Source organism: Mus caroli, unplaced genomic scaffold (assembly GCF_978045245.1).
Source record: "Mus caroli unplaced genomic scaffold, Mus_caroli_1 scaffold_13, whole genome shotgun sequence".
NCBI lineage: Eukaryota > Metazoa > Chordata > Mammalia > Rodentia > Muridae > Mus > Mus caroli.
The window spans coordinates 73,671,031-73,684,190 of record NW_028227268.1 but is presented as its reverse complement, the minus strand read 5'-3'; the positions used below and the strand labels follow the sequence as shown (position 1 = coordinate 73,684,190).

Here is a 13,160-nt window from a genome sequence, read left to right as displayed (position 1 = left end):
TTTTTTCCTTGTTAACCTTTAATTCCTTAAGCTACAATTAAAATTTAATCTCACAGAACTCATGCACTAAAATGTGTACATTATTTTTATGTATAAAGTGTACTACATGAAGTTAGTACATGCCCTCAGTCTTTGAGAAGCTGCTATGTGTGTGGAAGATGAGTTTCCCTGTGGCAGTGAAGGTGAGAGTGAAAGACAAGGCCATGAAGCTCAAAGAGCAGTTTCTGATGGAGGAGCTGAAAGCCATGTAAGGCATGACTCTCATCACTGAGACATTAAATCATGACCACATTTATACACAGATTCAGAGAAGTTCTATGAGTTGGACAATAATTCAGAGTTTGCTTCCATATCTGATAGGTTGTCCTTGATTCTCTTGGCTTTCTCTTCTGTCCTCTTCTTAAGAGTTCAAGATGGGGAATACAGACTCAATGTGGCTGCTTCCAAAACTGACATGGTTTCAATCTCTGGAACCCACATGCCAGAAAGAGAGAACACATTCTTGTGAATTGCCCTCTGCCCTCCAAGCCAGCACACACACACACACACAAGAAAGAAAAGAGAAAGAAAGAAATATAGCAAATAATTTAAAATCTCAGGATTGAAAACCAGAAGGCCTACAGGATGAAGATTAAGGTATCTAAAAAGAAACATTGTTCACTGAAGACATAGCAAGCTCCTTCAAAGGGACAGGCAGCTGCTGCTCACCGCTGATTAATTTCAGTGAGGCAGTTTGGGGCTAGTATTTCCTGATCTTTGGAGTTTGGTGAGGATACTGAATAATAATCAGTTATTTTTAAGCAGCATATGGGGAATAGGAAAAACTGAGACTTGTGATTCAGATCTTGGGAAGGCTATTGGTTAATTTTAACTGCCTCATTGGAGCCTACAGGCCTCTAGAGACTTAGCTCATAAAAAAAAACCTCTCCCTTTTGTGAATTTTAAAGTGAGAAATGCCCCTAGGACAAAATCAAAGGGTTTAGTTTTAGGGACAACAGCTGATGTAGTGGTAAAACAGCAGCTACTTGGTCCAACTTAGCCTGAGTGAGGTAGTGCAGGGCTGTGGTGGTTCCTCGCACTAAGTTATGAATCTCAGCAACCTCTGCAGCTCAAGGAAGAAACCGCTTATCCTCACAACATCACCTGGACAGTAACTCTCTCACAAGCACTCCACCTTACAGATGAAGTAAGGTCCAAAGTACCAAGTGGTTTTCCCTGGCTGGTAGATGATAATAGTATCAGGAAGTGCTCACCTCACCTTTGATGCCAAGAGAATCCAGAAAGGTAAGGGCATAGGGAGTCATGGGTGAGTAATGACTCAGTGGCATTTCTGTCCCCACAGACAAAACCAGAAAGCACCAAGCATGGCATGAGGCAGTTATGCAAGGCTCACTTGTGTCCCTGGGAGTTGAGTGTGGAAAGGTGGAACTCAGGCAACTTCAGCACTAATTGAGTCTTTCTGTGTCCTCCCACTCAAGCATACACAGCAGGTTGCATAATAATTTTACCAACTTTTCAGTTGCATAAAATTAGAGCACTCGCTAAACATCTTGGTTACCTCATTAAGTATAAAGATTGGCTTAATAGCGTTTTTGCAAATTTTAGCTTCTGTGATGCCAAGGAAATAACATGAAAAATAAGGCACATACATCACAGCTAGACGACAAGGAGTAGAGCCAAAGTCAGAGCTGTTGACAATACATCAAGGAAGACTTCTTGGAGTAGACAAGGACGGATCCATGAGGGGAAACCCAGGTCTACACAAGGCGTCTGTGTTTAAACAGGATGTGGATTGGTTTGCACAACTTTTGGAGGTCAAATAAACAGGGACAACTATAACAACTGACTCCAGAGTTTACCAGATGGCAAAAGGCAGACGTAAGAATCTTACAAACAAAATCCAAGAAAACTCACCATCATTAGAACCCAGTACTCCCACCTCAGCCAGTCCAGGGCACCCCAACACACCAGAAAACCTAGACTCAGATTTAAAGGCATATCTCATGATGATGGTAGAAGACATCAAGAAGGTCTTTAATAACTCAGTTAAAGAAATACAGGAGAACACTGCTAAGAGTTGCAAGTCCTTATAGAAAAACAGGAAAACACATCCAAACAGATGATGGAAATGAACAAAACCATACTAAACCTAAAAAGGGAAGTAGACACAATAAAGAAAACCCAAAATGAGGCAATTCTGGAGATAAAAATCCTAGGAAAGAAATCTGGAACCATAGATGTAAGCATCAGCAACAGAATACAAGAGATGGAAGAGAGAATCTCAGGTGCAGAAGATTCCATAGAGAACATCGGCACAACAATCAAAGAAAATACAAAATGCAAAAATATCCTAACTCAAAACATCCAGGAAATACAGGACACAATGAGAAGACCAAACCTACAGATAATAGGAGATGAGAATGAAGATTTTCAACTTAAGGGCCAGCAAATATCTTCAACAAAATTATAGAAGAAAACTTCACTAACCTAAAGAAAGAGATGCCCATGAACATACAAGAAGCCTACAGAACTCCAAATAGACTGGACCAGAAAAGAAATTCCTCCTGACACATAATAATCAGAACAACAAATGCACTAAATAAAGGTAGAATATTAAAAACAGTAAGGAAAAAAGGTCAACTAACATATAAAGGCAAGCCTATCAGAATTACACAAGACTTTTCACCAGAGATTATGAAAGCCAGAAGATCCTGGACAGATGTTATACAGACAATAAGAGAACAAAAATGCCAGCCCAGGCTACTATACCCAGCCAAACTTTCAATTACTGTAGATGGAGAAACCAAAGTATTCCACGACAAAACCAAATTCACACATTATCTTTACACGAATCCAGCCCTTCAAAGGATAATAACAGAAAAAAACCAATACAAGGATTTAAACCACGTCCTAGAAAAAACAAGAGAGTAATCCTTCAACTAAACTAAAAGAAGAGAGCCAAAATAACAGAATGCCAACGTTAACAACAAAAATAATAGGAAGCAACAATTACTTTTCCTTAATATCTCTTAATATCAATGGACTCAATTCCTCAATAAAAAGACATAGATGAACAGACTGGCTACACAAACAGGATCCAACACTTTGCTGCTTACAGGAAACCCTTCACATAGGAAAAGACAGACACTACCTCAGAATGAAAGGCTGGAAAACAATTTTCCAAGCAAATGGTCTGAGGAAACAAGCTGGAATAGCCATTCTAATATCTAATAAAATCTATGTCCAACCAAAGTCATCAAAAAAGACAAGGAGGGGAACTTCATACTCATCAAAGGTAAAATCTTCCAAGAGGAACTCGCAATTCTGAATATCTATGCTCCAAATACAAGGGCAGCCACATTCATTAAAGAAACTTTGGTAAAGCTCAAAGCACACATTGCACCTCACACAATAATAGTGGGCGACTTCAACACACCACTTTCATCAATGGACAGATCGTGGAAACAGAAACTAAACAGGGACACAGTGAAACTAACAGAAGTGATGAAACAAATGGACAGATATCTACAGAACATTTTATCCTAAAACAAAAAGATATACCTTCTTCTCAGCACCTCATGGTACCTTCTCCAAAACTGACCACATAATTGGTCACAAAAAAGCCTCTATAGATACAAAAATATTGAAATTATCCCATGCATCCTATCAGATCATCATGGATTAAGGCTGATCTTTAATAACAAAATAAATAATAGGAAGCCAACATTCACGTGGAAACTGAACAACACTCTTCTCAATGACACCTTGGTCAAGGAAGGAATAAAGAAAGGAATTAAGGACTTTTTAGAGTTTAATGAAAATGAAGCCACAGCATACCCAAACTTATGGGACACAATGAAAGCATTTCTAAGAGGAAAACACATAGCTCTGAGTGCCTCCAAAAAGAAACTAGAGAGAGCACACACTAGCAGCTTGACAACACACCTAAAAGCTCTAGAACAAAAGGAAGCAAATTCAACCAAGAGGAGTAGACGGCAGGAAATAAACTCAGGGGCTAAATCAACTAAGTAGAAACAAGAACTATTCAAAGAATCAACCAATCGAGGAGTTGGTTCTTTGGGAAAATCAACAAGATAGATAAACCCTTAGCCAGACTCACAAGAGGGCACAGCAAGGACAGCATCCTAATTAACAAAATCAGAAATTAAAAGGGAGACATAACAACAGATCCTGAAGAAACCAAAACACCATCAGATCCTTCTACAAAAGGCTATACTCAACAAAACTGGAGAACCTGGATGAAATGGACAAATTTCTAGACAGATACCAGGTACCAAAGTTAAATCAGGATCAAGGTAATGATCTAAACAGTCCCATATGCCCTAGAGAAATAGAAGCAGTCATTAATAGTCTCCCAACCAAAAAAGCCCGGGACTAGATGGGTTTAGTGCAGAGTTCTATCAGACCTTCAAAGAAGATCTAATTCCAGTTCTGCACAAACTATTCCACAAAATAGAAGTAGAAGGTACTCTACCTAACTCATTTTAAGAAGCCACAATTACTTTGATCCTAAACCACAGAAAGATCCAACAAAGATGGAGGAGAACTTCAGACCAATTTCCTTTATGAACATCGATGCAAAAATACTCAATAACATTCATGCTAACCGAATCCAAGAACACATTAAAACAATCATCCATTCTGACCAAGTAGGTTTTAATCCCGGGATGCAGGGAAGGTTTAATATATGGAAATCCATCAATGTAATCCAGTTTATAAACAAACTCAAAGACAAAAATCACATGATCATCTCCTTAGACGCAGAGAAAGCATTTGACAAAATCCAACACCCATTCATGATAAAAGTCTTGTAAAGATCAGGAATTCAATGCCCATGCCTAAACATGATAAAAGCAATCTACAGCAAACCAGTAGCCAACATCAAAGTAAATGGTGAGAAGCTGGAAGCAATCCCACTAAAATCAGGGACTAGACAAGGCTGCCCACTTTCTCCCTACCTATTCAACATTGTACTTGAAGTCCTAGTCAGAGCAATTTGACAACAAAAGGAGATCAAGGGGATACAAATTGGAAAGGAAGAAGTCAAAATATCACTTTTTGCAGATGATATGATAGTATATCTAAGTGACCCTAAAAATTCCACCAGAGAACTCCTAAGCCTGATAAACAGCTTCAATGGAGTAGCTGGATATAAAATTAACTCAATTCAATGGCCTTTCTGTACACAAAGGATAAAAAGGCTGAGAAAGAAATTAGGGAAACAACACCCTTCTCAATAGTCACAAATAATATAAAATACCTTGGCGTGAACCAAAGAGGAGCCAAAGAGACTGATAGGGCCTAATAAGGCTATATTTTACTCTTTATATTTTTCAAGGAAACTTTAACATTACCTGTTCCTGGGATAGATCTTAACATCAATGCAGGAAGGTAGGAAAGACTCTACATCTGCTGCCAGACAGTGAGACATTCATTGGACTGTGGGAACTGGATGAAGTTCAGGACATATACAGAGCATAGTAATAGTTTAAACAAAAGACAATACCACAGTCCCTTGATTTCCAGTTTGAAGAGGAAAAAGGTAGGAATTAAAGACTGACCTAGCAAAGTAGAGAAGAAAAAGCTTGATTCTGGAGTATTTCAGAATTATCTGGAACAATGCTCTGATCTGTGCTCTTCCTAGCAATCCTTGAATTGTGTTCTGTAATTGAAGCACATGAAAGGCTATGGGAAGTTTCAATACGAGTTTTAGACAGGGTTTCTTCTTGGTGGGTTTCTCTGATTTCCCTCAACTGGAACTTCTTCTCTCTGTACTCATTTCCATTTTCTACTCCCTAACTCTCTTTGGCAACTCCACCATCATTATTCTTTCACAACTGGATGCTCGGTTTCAAACGCCCATGTACTTCTTCCTCTGCCATCTGTTCTTTCTGGACCTGTGCTATACCACTAGCATTGTGCCCCAGCTTCTGATTAACCTCCAGGGATATGACAGAACCATCAGCTATGAAGGGTGTGTGGCCCAGCTCTTCCTTTTCCTTGCTTTGACCTCCACAGAGAGTGTGCTCCTGGTTGTGATGGCCTTTGACCGCTATGCTGCTGTGTGCAGCCCACTGCACTACACGACCATCATGCACCCCGTTCTCTGCCTCTCACTAGCTGTTGTTTCATGGATAGGAGGATTCATGAAATCTCTAATTCAGATGAGCCTCATGATGGCAATGCCTCTTTGTGGACACCGACTGAACCACTTCTTCTGTGAGATTCCTATTCACTTGAAGTTGGCCTGTGAGGACACAGAAGGAACAGAAGCCAAAATGTTTGTGGCATGAGTTGTAATCTTGATTTCTCCCTGTAACACTAATTCTGGGCTCCTATGCAAATATTGCTCAGGCAGTGCTGAAGACCAAGTCAATGGCAGGGTGCAAAAAGGCTCTGGGGACTTGTGGGTCCCACCTTGTCGTGGTTTCTAAGTTTTATGGTGCAGCCATGTACACATACTTACAACCCAAGGGCACCTATTCTGACAGCAAGAGGATGTTTGTGGCCCTTTTTTATACTATAGTCACCCCCATGCTCAACCCTCTGATCTACACCCTAAGGAACAAGGATGTGAAGGGGACTCTATGGAATGTCCTAGGAAGAGCTTCTGACTTGGGATAGAATAGCAAAGGACCAGTAAAATCTGGTTTAACAGTTCATGACTTATAGACACATCCTCTCCTTGCAAAGCAGCTAGTACAAAATGAGCATCAACAGACCTCATGGGCCTGCTGTTTCCTTGCTTCATAGTTGGAAGTGGAGATCTCTTGAAACACTTTGTAGTTCAGTGTCTATAGTCCATATGAAACAAAGAGCTAGAGTTGATTTTGTACCATGGTGCTTGGAGAATAAATATTGTCTCCTCTTGTAGAAAGGAGGCAGTTCCTAGGCCATCTTAGGAAGCAGAGGCATTATCCTGATGGCAATGCCTTCCAGAATCCTAGCATGTTGCTGTGCAGAATGCCCTATGATACAAAGTCAAGAAGTACATTGATGCATATGCTTCTAATACCTTCCATCTTGTCTATGTCCCTTCACATCTCAAGAACCCTTTTAAGGTCTATTGAAGTGAATACACTTCTATGATATTTGGAGAACATAAGGAAATAATTATTAATGGTGTTTCATGGAGCACCTACAGGCCAGATATGAATGTTGCTTTTCTACTTGAGGCAGCATGCAAATTATTAGGGAGGTATTCTGTAATGGGAGGGGTGTGTGCCATGGTCTCCTCAGCTGTGAAATGCACCTCAGAAATGCTACTTGATGCCGACTTTCATCCTACCTATTCAATCTAGAACTTGAAGTCCTGGTCAGAGTAATTCGACAACAAAAGGAGATCAAGGGGATACAAATTGGAAAGGAAGAAGTCAAAATATCACTATTTGCAGATGATATGATAGTATATATAACTGACCCCAAAATTTCCACCAGAGAACTAAACATGATAAACAACTTCAGTAAAGTAAGTGGATATGAAATTAACTCAAACAAATCAGTTGCCTTTCTCTACACAAAGGGTAAATGGGATGAGAAGAAATTAGGGAAACAACACCCTTCACAATAGTCACAAATAATATAAAATACCTTGGCATGACTCTAACTAAGCAAGCAAAAGATCTATATGATAAGAACTTCAAGTCTCTGAAGAAAGAAATCGAAAAAGATCTCAGATGATGGAAAGATCTCCCATGCTCATGGATTGGCAGGATTAATATAGTCAAAATGTCTATCTTGCCAAAAGCAATCTACAGATTCAATGCAATCCCCATCAAAATTCCAACTCAATTCTTCACCGAGTTAGAAAGGGCAATTTGCAAATTCATCTGGAATAACAATAAACCTAGGATAGCAAAATCTACTCTCAACAGTAAAAGAACCTCTGGGGGAAGTTTGGAGCTGAGATGAAAGGATGGCCATCTAGAGACTGCCATACCCGGGATCCATCCCATAATCAGCCTCCAAACGCTGACACCATTGCATACACTAGCAAGATTTTGCTGAAAGGACCCTGATATAGCTCTCTCTTGTGAGGCTAATCTTAGGCCTAGCAAACACAGAAGTGGATGCTCACAGTCAGCTATTGGATGGATCACAGGGCCCCCAATGGAGAAGCTAGAGAAAGTACCCAAGGAGCTAAAGAGATCTGCAACCCTATAGGTGGAACAACATTATGAACTAACTGTAACCCCCCCAGAGCTCTTGACTCTAGCTGCGTATGAATCAGAAGATGGCCTAGTCGGCCATCAGTGGAAAGAGAGGCCCATTGGACACGCAAACTTTATATGTCTCAGTACAGGGGAACGCCAGGGTCAAGAAGTGGGAGTGGGGGGGGATGGGGGACTTTTGGGATAGCATTGGAAATGTAAATGAAGAAAATACCTAATAAAAAAAAAGGAAAGAAAAAAAAAAAAAAGAACCTCTGGGGGAATCACTATGCCTGACCTCAAGCTGTACTACAGAGCAATTGTGATAAAAAACTGAATGGTACTGGTACAGTGACAGACAGGTAGATCAATAGAATAGAATTGAAGACCCAGAAATGAACCCACACACCTATGGTCACTTGATCTTTGACCAAGGATCTAAAACCATCTAGTGGTAAAAAAACAGCATTTTCAAGAAATGGTGCTGGCTCAACTGGCAATTAGCATGTAAATGAATGCAAATTGATTCATTCTTATCTCCTTGTACAAAGCTCAAGTCTAAGTGGATCAAGGAACTCCACATAAAACCAGAGACACTAAAACTTATAGAGGAGAAAGCGGGAAGAGCCTCGAAGATATGGGCAGAGGGGGAAATTCTTGGACAGAATACCAAAGGCATGTGGCGTAAGATCAAGAATCAACAAATGGGACCTCATAAAATTGCAAAGCATCTCTAAGGTAAAGGACACTGTCAATAAGATAAAACGGCAACCAACAGATTGGGCAAAATCTTTACCAAATGTAAATCTGATTGGGGGCTAATATCCAATATATATAAAGAACTCAATTTTTTTATTGGCTAGTTTCTATAGTCTCTCTCTTTTGTGAACATTATCATCTTCCCACCATCAAGCAGCATTTCTTTTTTTTATTAGATATTTTCATTATTTATTTACATTTCAAATGTTATACCCTTTGATGGTTTCCCTGCCCCCTGAAAGCCCCCTATCCCGTCTCCCCTCCCCCTGTTCACCAACCCACCCACTCCTGTTTCCTGGCCCAGGTGTTCCCCTACATTGGGACTTAGAACCTTCACAGAACCAAGGGCCTCTCCTCCCATTTGTGACCAGTCAGGCCATACCCTGCTACACATGCAGCTGGAGTCATGAGTCCCACCATGTGTTTCTTTGATTGGTGGTTTAGTCCCTGGGAGCTCTGGGGATACTGGTTAGCTCATATTGTTGTTCCTCCTATGGGGCTGCAAACCCCTTCATCTCCTTGGCTACTTCCTCTAGCTCCTTCATTGGCGACCTTGTGCTTACTGTAAGAGTTCTCTATAAGTTCAAGCCTTGTACCTATAGAACACTCTGTGTTGTTACATTTAACTATGTAAATGTGGAATATTCCTACCTCATATTAGATATATCTATCAAGAGACCAAATGCCAGATATTTATTTTGTGTTGTTATTTTCAGGTTGCCCAAATAATAAATAGAAATTTATCATTTAAATATGCCCTATTTTGTTCTAACTTTTATCCAGCTAGCTGTTACCTAAAATTCTATATTTTATATTTACTATCTGGGAAAACAAGTCAATATTGTGCATAAATAAATGTGTTTTTTTCTTTATTTTGTTTATCAAGGTCTAAATAATTCAAGCATCTATATAACCTAATAGAAAAAAGGTATTTATTTGGATGCAGAATACAACATAATAAATTGTTTTGTGGTTACTATGTTTTCTTATTAAGCTTGCAGAAAATGTAACAATTCAATTATATTAGTAGAAACATAATTCATATTCAAGAATTCTGAAGAAGCCACTGGTGTATTTGGGCACGCAGTTGTCCATGGCTTTCCACATATTTTATCTTGTGAGAAGGAAATTGCATTTCCATGGAAACCTACACCCCTTAGGATCTTCTCATCCAGGACAGTAGCTAATTGGTCATCAGAGAGCATGGATCCCCAAGCCACTCCAGAGTCAGTTAGTGATTCCCAAGTCTCTCCACTGTGATCGAGGTAGTTAGAGGCAATGCTCTTGCATTCGGTAGAATATTAACATACCTTTTGCCATTTCTTTTTATGGTTTTATTTCATACTTAGTTTGTTAGTTTTAAATATAAAATTTATTGCATGTATTTGAGATTCATAAAAGGATGATATGGGTTGCACAGAGGAAGTAAGGTCACCAGTATCTAAAGCAGATTGATGTAACTGTCATCTTACATGATACTTTTAATCTCTTTTTGGATTAGAGAAAATAAGATCTGGTTACTAATAATTACTTACTGGACACAAGTATCTCACAGAACGCAATTTTATTGGCTACATCACTGTTTTGTATTTAGGTATCTAGACTTGCCCACTTTAGATATTGAAAATTTGTATCCTTTGAGCCACATCTTATTTCCTCTCAGTTCATGACACATCATAGGTTCTGCTTTATTCGCTGTGAATTTGATTATTGTGTGAACTTTCCCTGGAAGCCTATTTTTATTCACCCCCATCAAGAGAGCAATGATAAGCCAAAGAAACAATTTCACCCACATCCACATTGTGAACCTGTGATTTTGTTTAAGTTAATTACTAAGCTTTGGTGACCCAAAGGGAGCTGTATCATTGGGGAATTCACTCAAGCATGGGTGTCAACTAGTGAAAGCCACACTATTGGAGTTCCCTGTGTATCATGTAATCAGATAAACTATTGAAAAGTATCCTCTTCCTGAGAAATTATTGTTTCAACAATCTTGGAGAGGGACCCATGAGTTGTGTAAGTTTCATGAGCCTCTGAGTCTTGGGAGTTTCACCTAAGTTTTATAAGCCTGGTGAGCTTCCTGTAGAGGAAACAACTACACAGCATTAACTTAAAAAAATATGGATAAGCAAGCTAATGGTTTTCTTTCTATTTTATTTCAGTTAATACAATGTCCTTTTAGCTTATCAAGTAGTAACATACAACAAGGTCTTTTTCTGAAACTCAATCATATTTCCTTACAAATACACATCACGGTTTCATCGTCTGTTAGACTACTGTGATGAACTAAAGAACAGAAACCATGATTGAAGACTTCTTGAAAAGATGATAATTTCATTTGCTTTCATGCACCCAGAAGAAAGACCTCTAGATTCTCTGGTTGTTATATTGTGTGTGTGTGTGTTTGTATGTGTGTGTATGTGTGTGTGTAGATGTTTTAAAAGAAAATAATTATTTTAAAATACATGTAAGTACTTTGCCTACATGTATTTCTGTACACCATGTGTAAGCCTAGAGCCAACGGAGTTCAGAAATTGGCAATGAACACTCTGGAATTAAGAGTTACAGATGCTTGTGAGTAACTATGTGTAACTGAGTGCCAGGAATCAAACCCAGCTCCCCTATAAGACCAGAAAGCTTACCACTGAGCTGTCCTTCCAGCTCTATTTAAAAGTTCTTAAGGAATCACTCTATTATTTTCCCCAAAGTCTGTATTAATCTATAATCTCAGGTACAGGTTTCCACATTTTTCCATGCCATCACTACCACCTCTTATCTTTTCACAAATATTGATCCTAGAGAGTGTAGGTTACACCAAGAGTAATTTCAATATTACTTCCTGGTAACTACTAACAGTACACAGATTTTATATGTTTCCTTGGAAATGCTTAATGTCCTCTATGGAGTAATGGCCTGTGCCTACTTTAAAGATGGGTTTTCAGTTGTTCTACTATTGTAAGAATTAGTCATAAATTAGGACATCTCTCTCCAACCTGTCACATGACTTTCACATATTTTTCCCCAGTTTGTACAATGCAGTTCAGGTTTGAAAATTATTTCTTTTGCAATTCCGAAGATTTTTATCCTGACATAGTATCATTTTAAAATAATCCTTTACTTACTTTTAAATCCTAAGCTTTTGTTTGCAAGCCCAAAACATACTGCCAAGGTCAATGCTGAGGAGATTTTCTTCTGTGATCTCCATGAGTTTTATAGTTGTGGTCTTGCCCTAAGGACTTTCATTTAATTTACATTGACCTTTACATATACCATAATATATCAATACATGCACGCACACACACACACACACACATGCATGTATGTGGTTTAGGGCAAGTTTTAGGAGTATCCTTTGGGAAGTTGGAGAGAAGGCTCAGCTGTTAAGAGTATTGACTGTTCTTCTAAAAGACCTGGGTTTGATTCTTTTTTTTTTTTAGGTATTTATTTCATTTACATTTCCAATGCTATCCCAAAAGTCCCCCACACCCTCCAACACCCACTCCCCTTCCCACCCACTCCCACCTCTTTGCCCTGGCATTCCCCTGTACTGAGGCATATAAGGTCTGCATGACCAATGGGCCTCTCTTTCCGCTGATGGCCGACCAGGCCATCTTCTGATACATACGCAGCTAGAGACACAAGCTCTGGGGGGAGGGGTGCGGTTAGTTCATAATGTTGTTCCACCTATAGGGTTGCAGATCCCTTTAGCTCCTTGGGTACTTTCTCTAGCTCCTCCATTGGGGACCCTGTGATCCATCCAATAGCTGACTGTGAGCATCCACTTCTGTATTTGCTAGGCCCAGGAATAGTCTCACAAGAGACAGCTATATCAGGGTCCTTTCAGCAAAATCTTGCTAGTGTATGCAATGGTGTCATTGTTTGGAGGCTGATTATGGGATGGATCCTCAGGTATGGCAGTCTCTAGATGGTCCATCCTTTCGTCTCAGCTTCAAACACTGTCTCTGTAGCTCCTTCCATGGGTGTTTTGTTCCCAATTCCAAGAAGGGGCAAAGTATCCACAGCTTGGTCTTCGTTCTTCCTGAGCTTCATGTGTTTCGCAAATTGTATCTTATATCTTGGGTATTCTAAGTTTCTGGGCTAATATCCACTTATCAATGAGTACATATCATGTGAGTTCTTTTGTAATTGTGTTACCTCACTCAGGATGATGCCCTCCAGGTCCATCCATTTGCCTAGGAATTTCATAAATTCATTCTTTCTAATAGCTGA

The 13,160-nt window shown here is 39.4% G+C and overlaps 1 pseudogene; it reads left to right on the top strand.

Moving 5' to 3' along the window:
• Window positions 1-5,708: 5,708 nt before the first annotated feature.
• On the top strand, window positions 5,709-6,645 carry LOC110305600 (olfactory receptor 2Y1B-like; annotated as a pseudogene).
• Window positions 6,646-13,160: the final 6,515 nt, after the last annotated feature.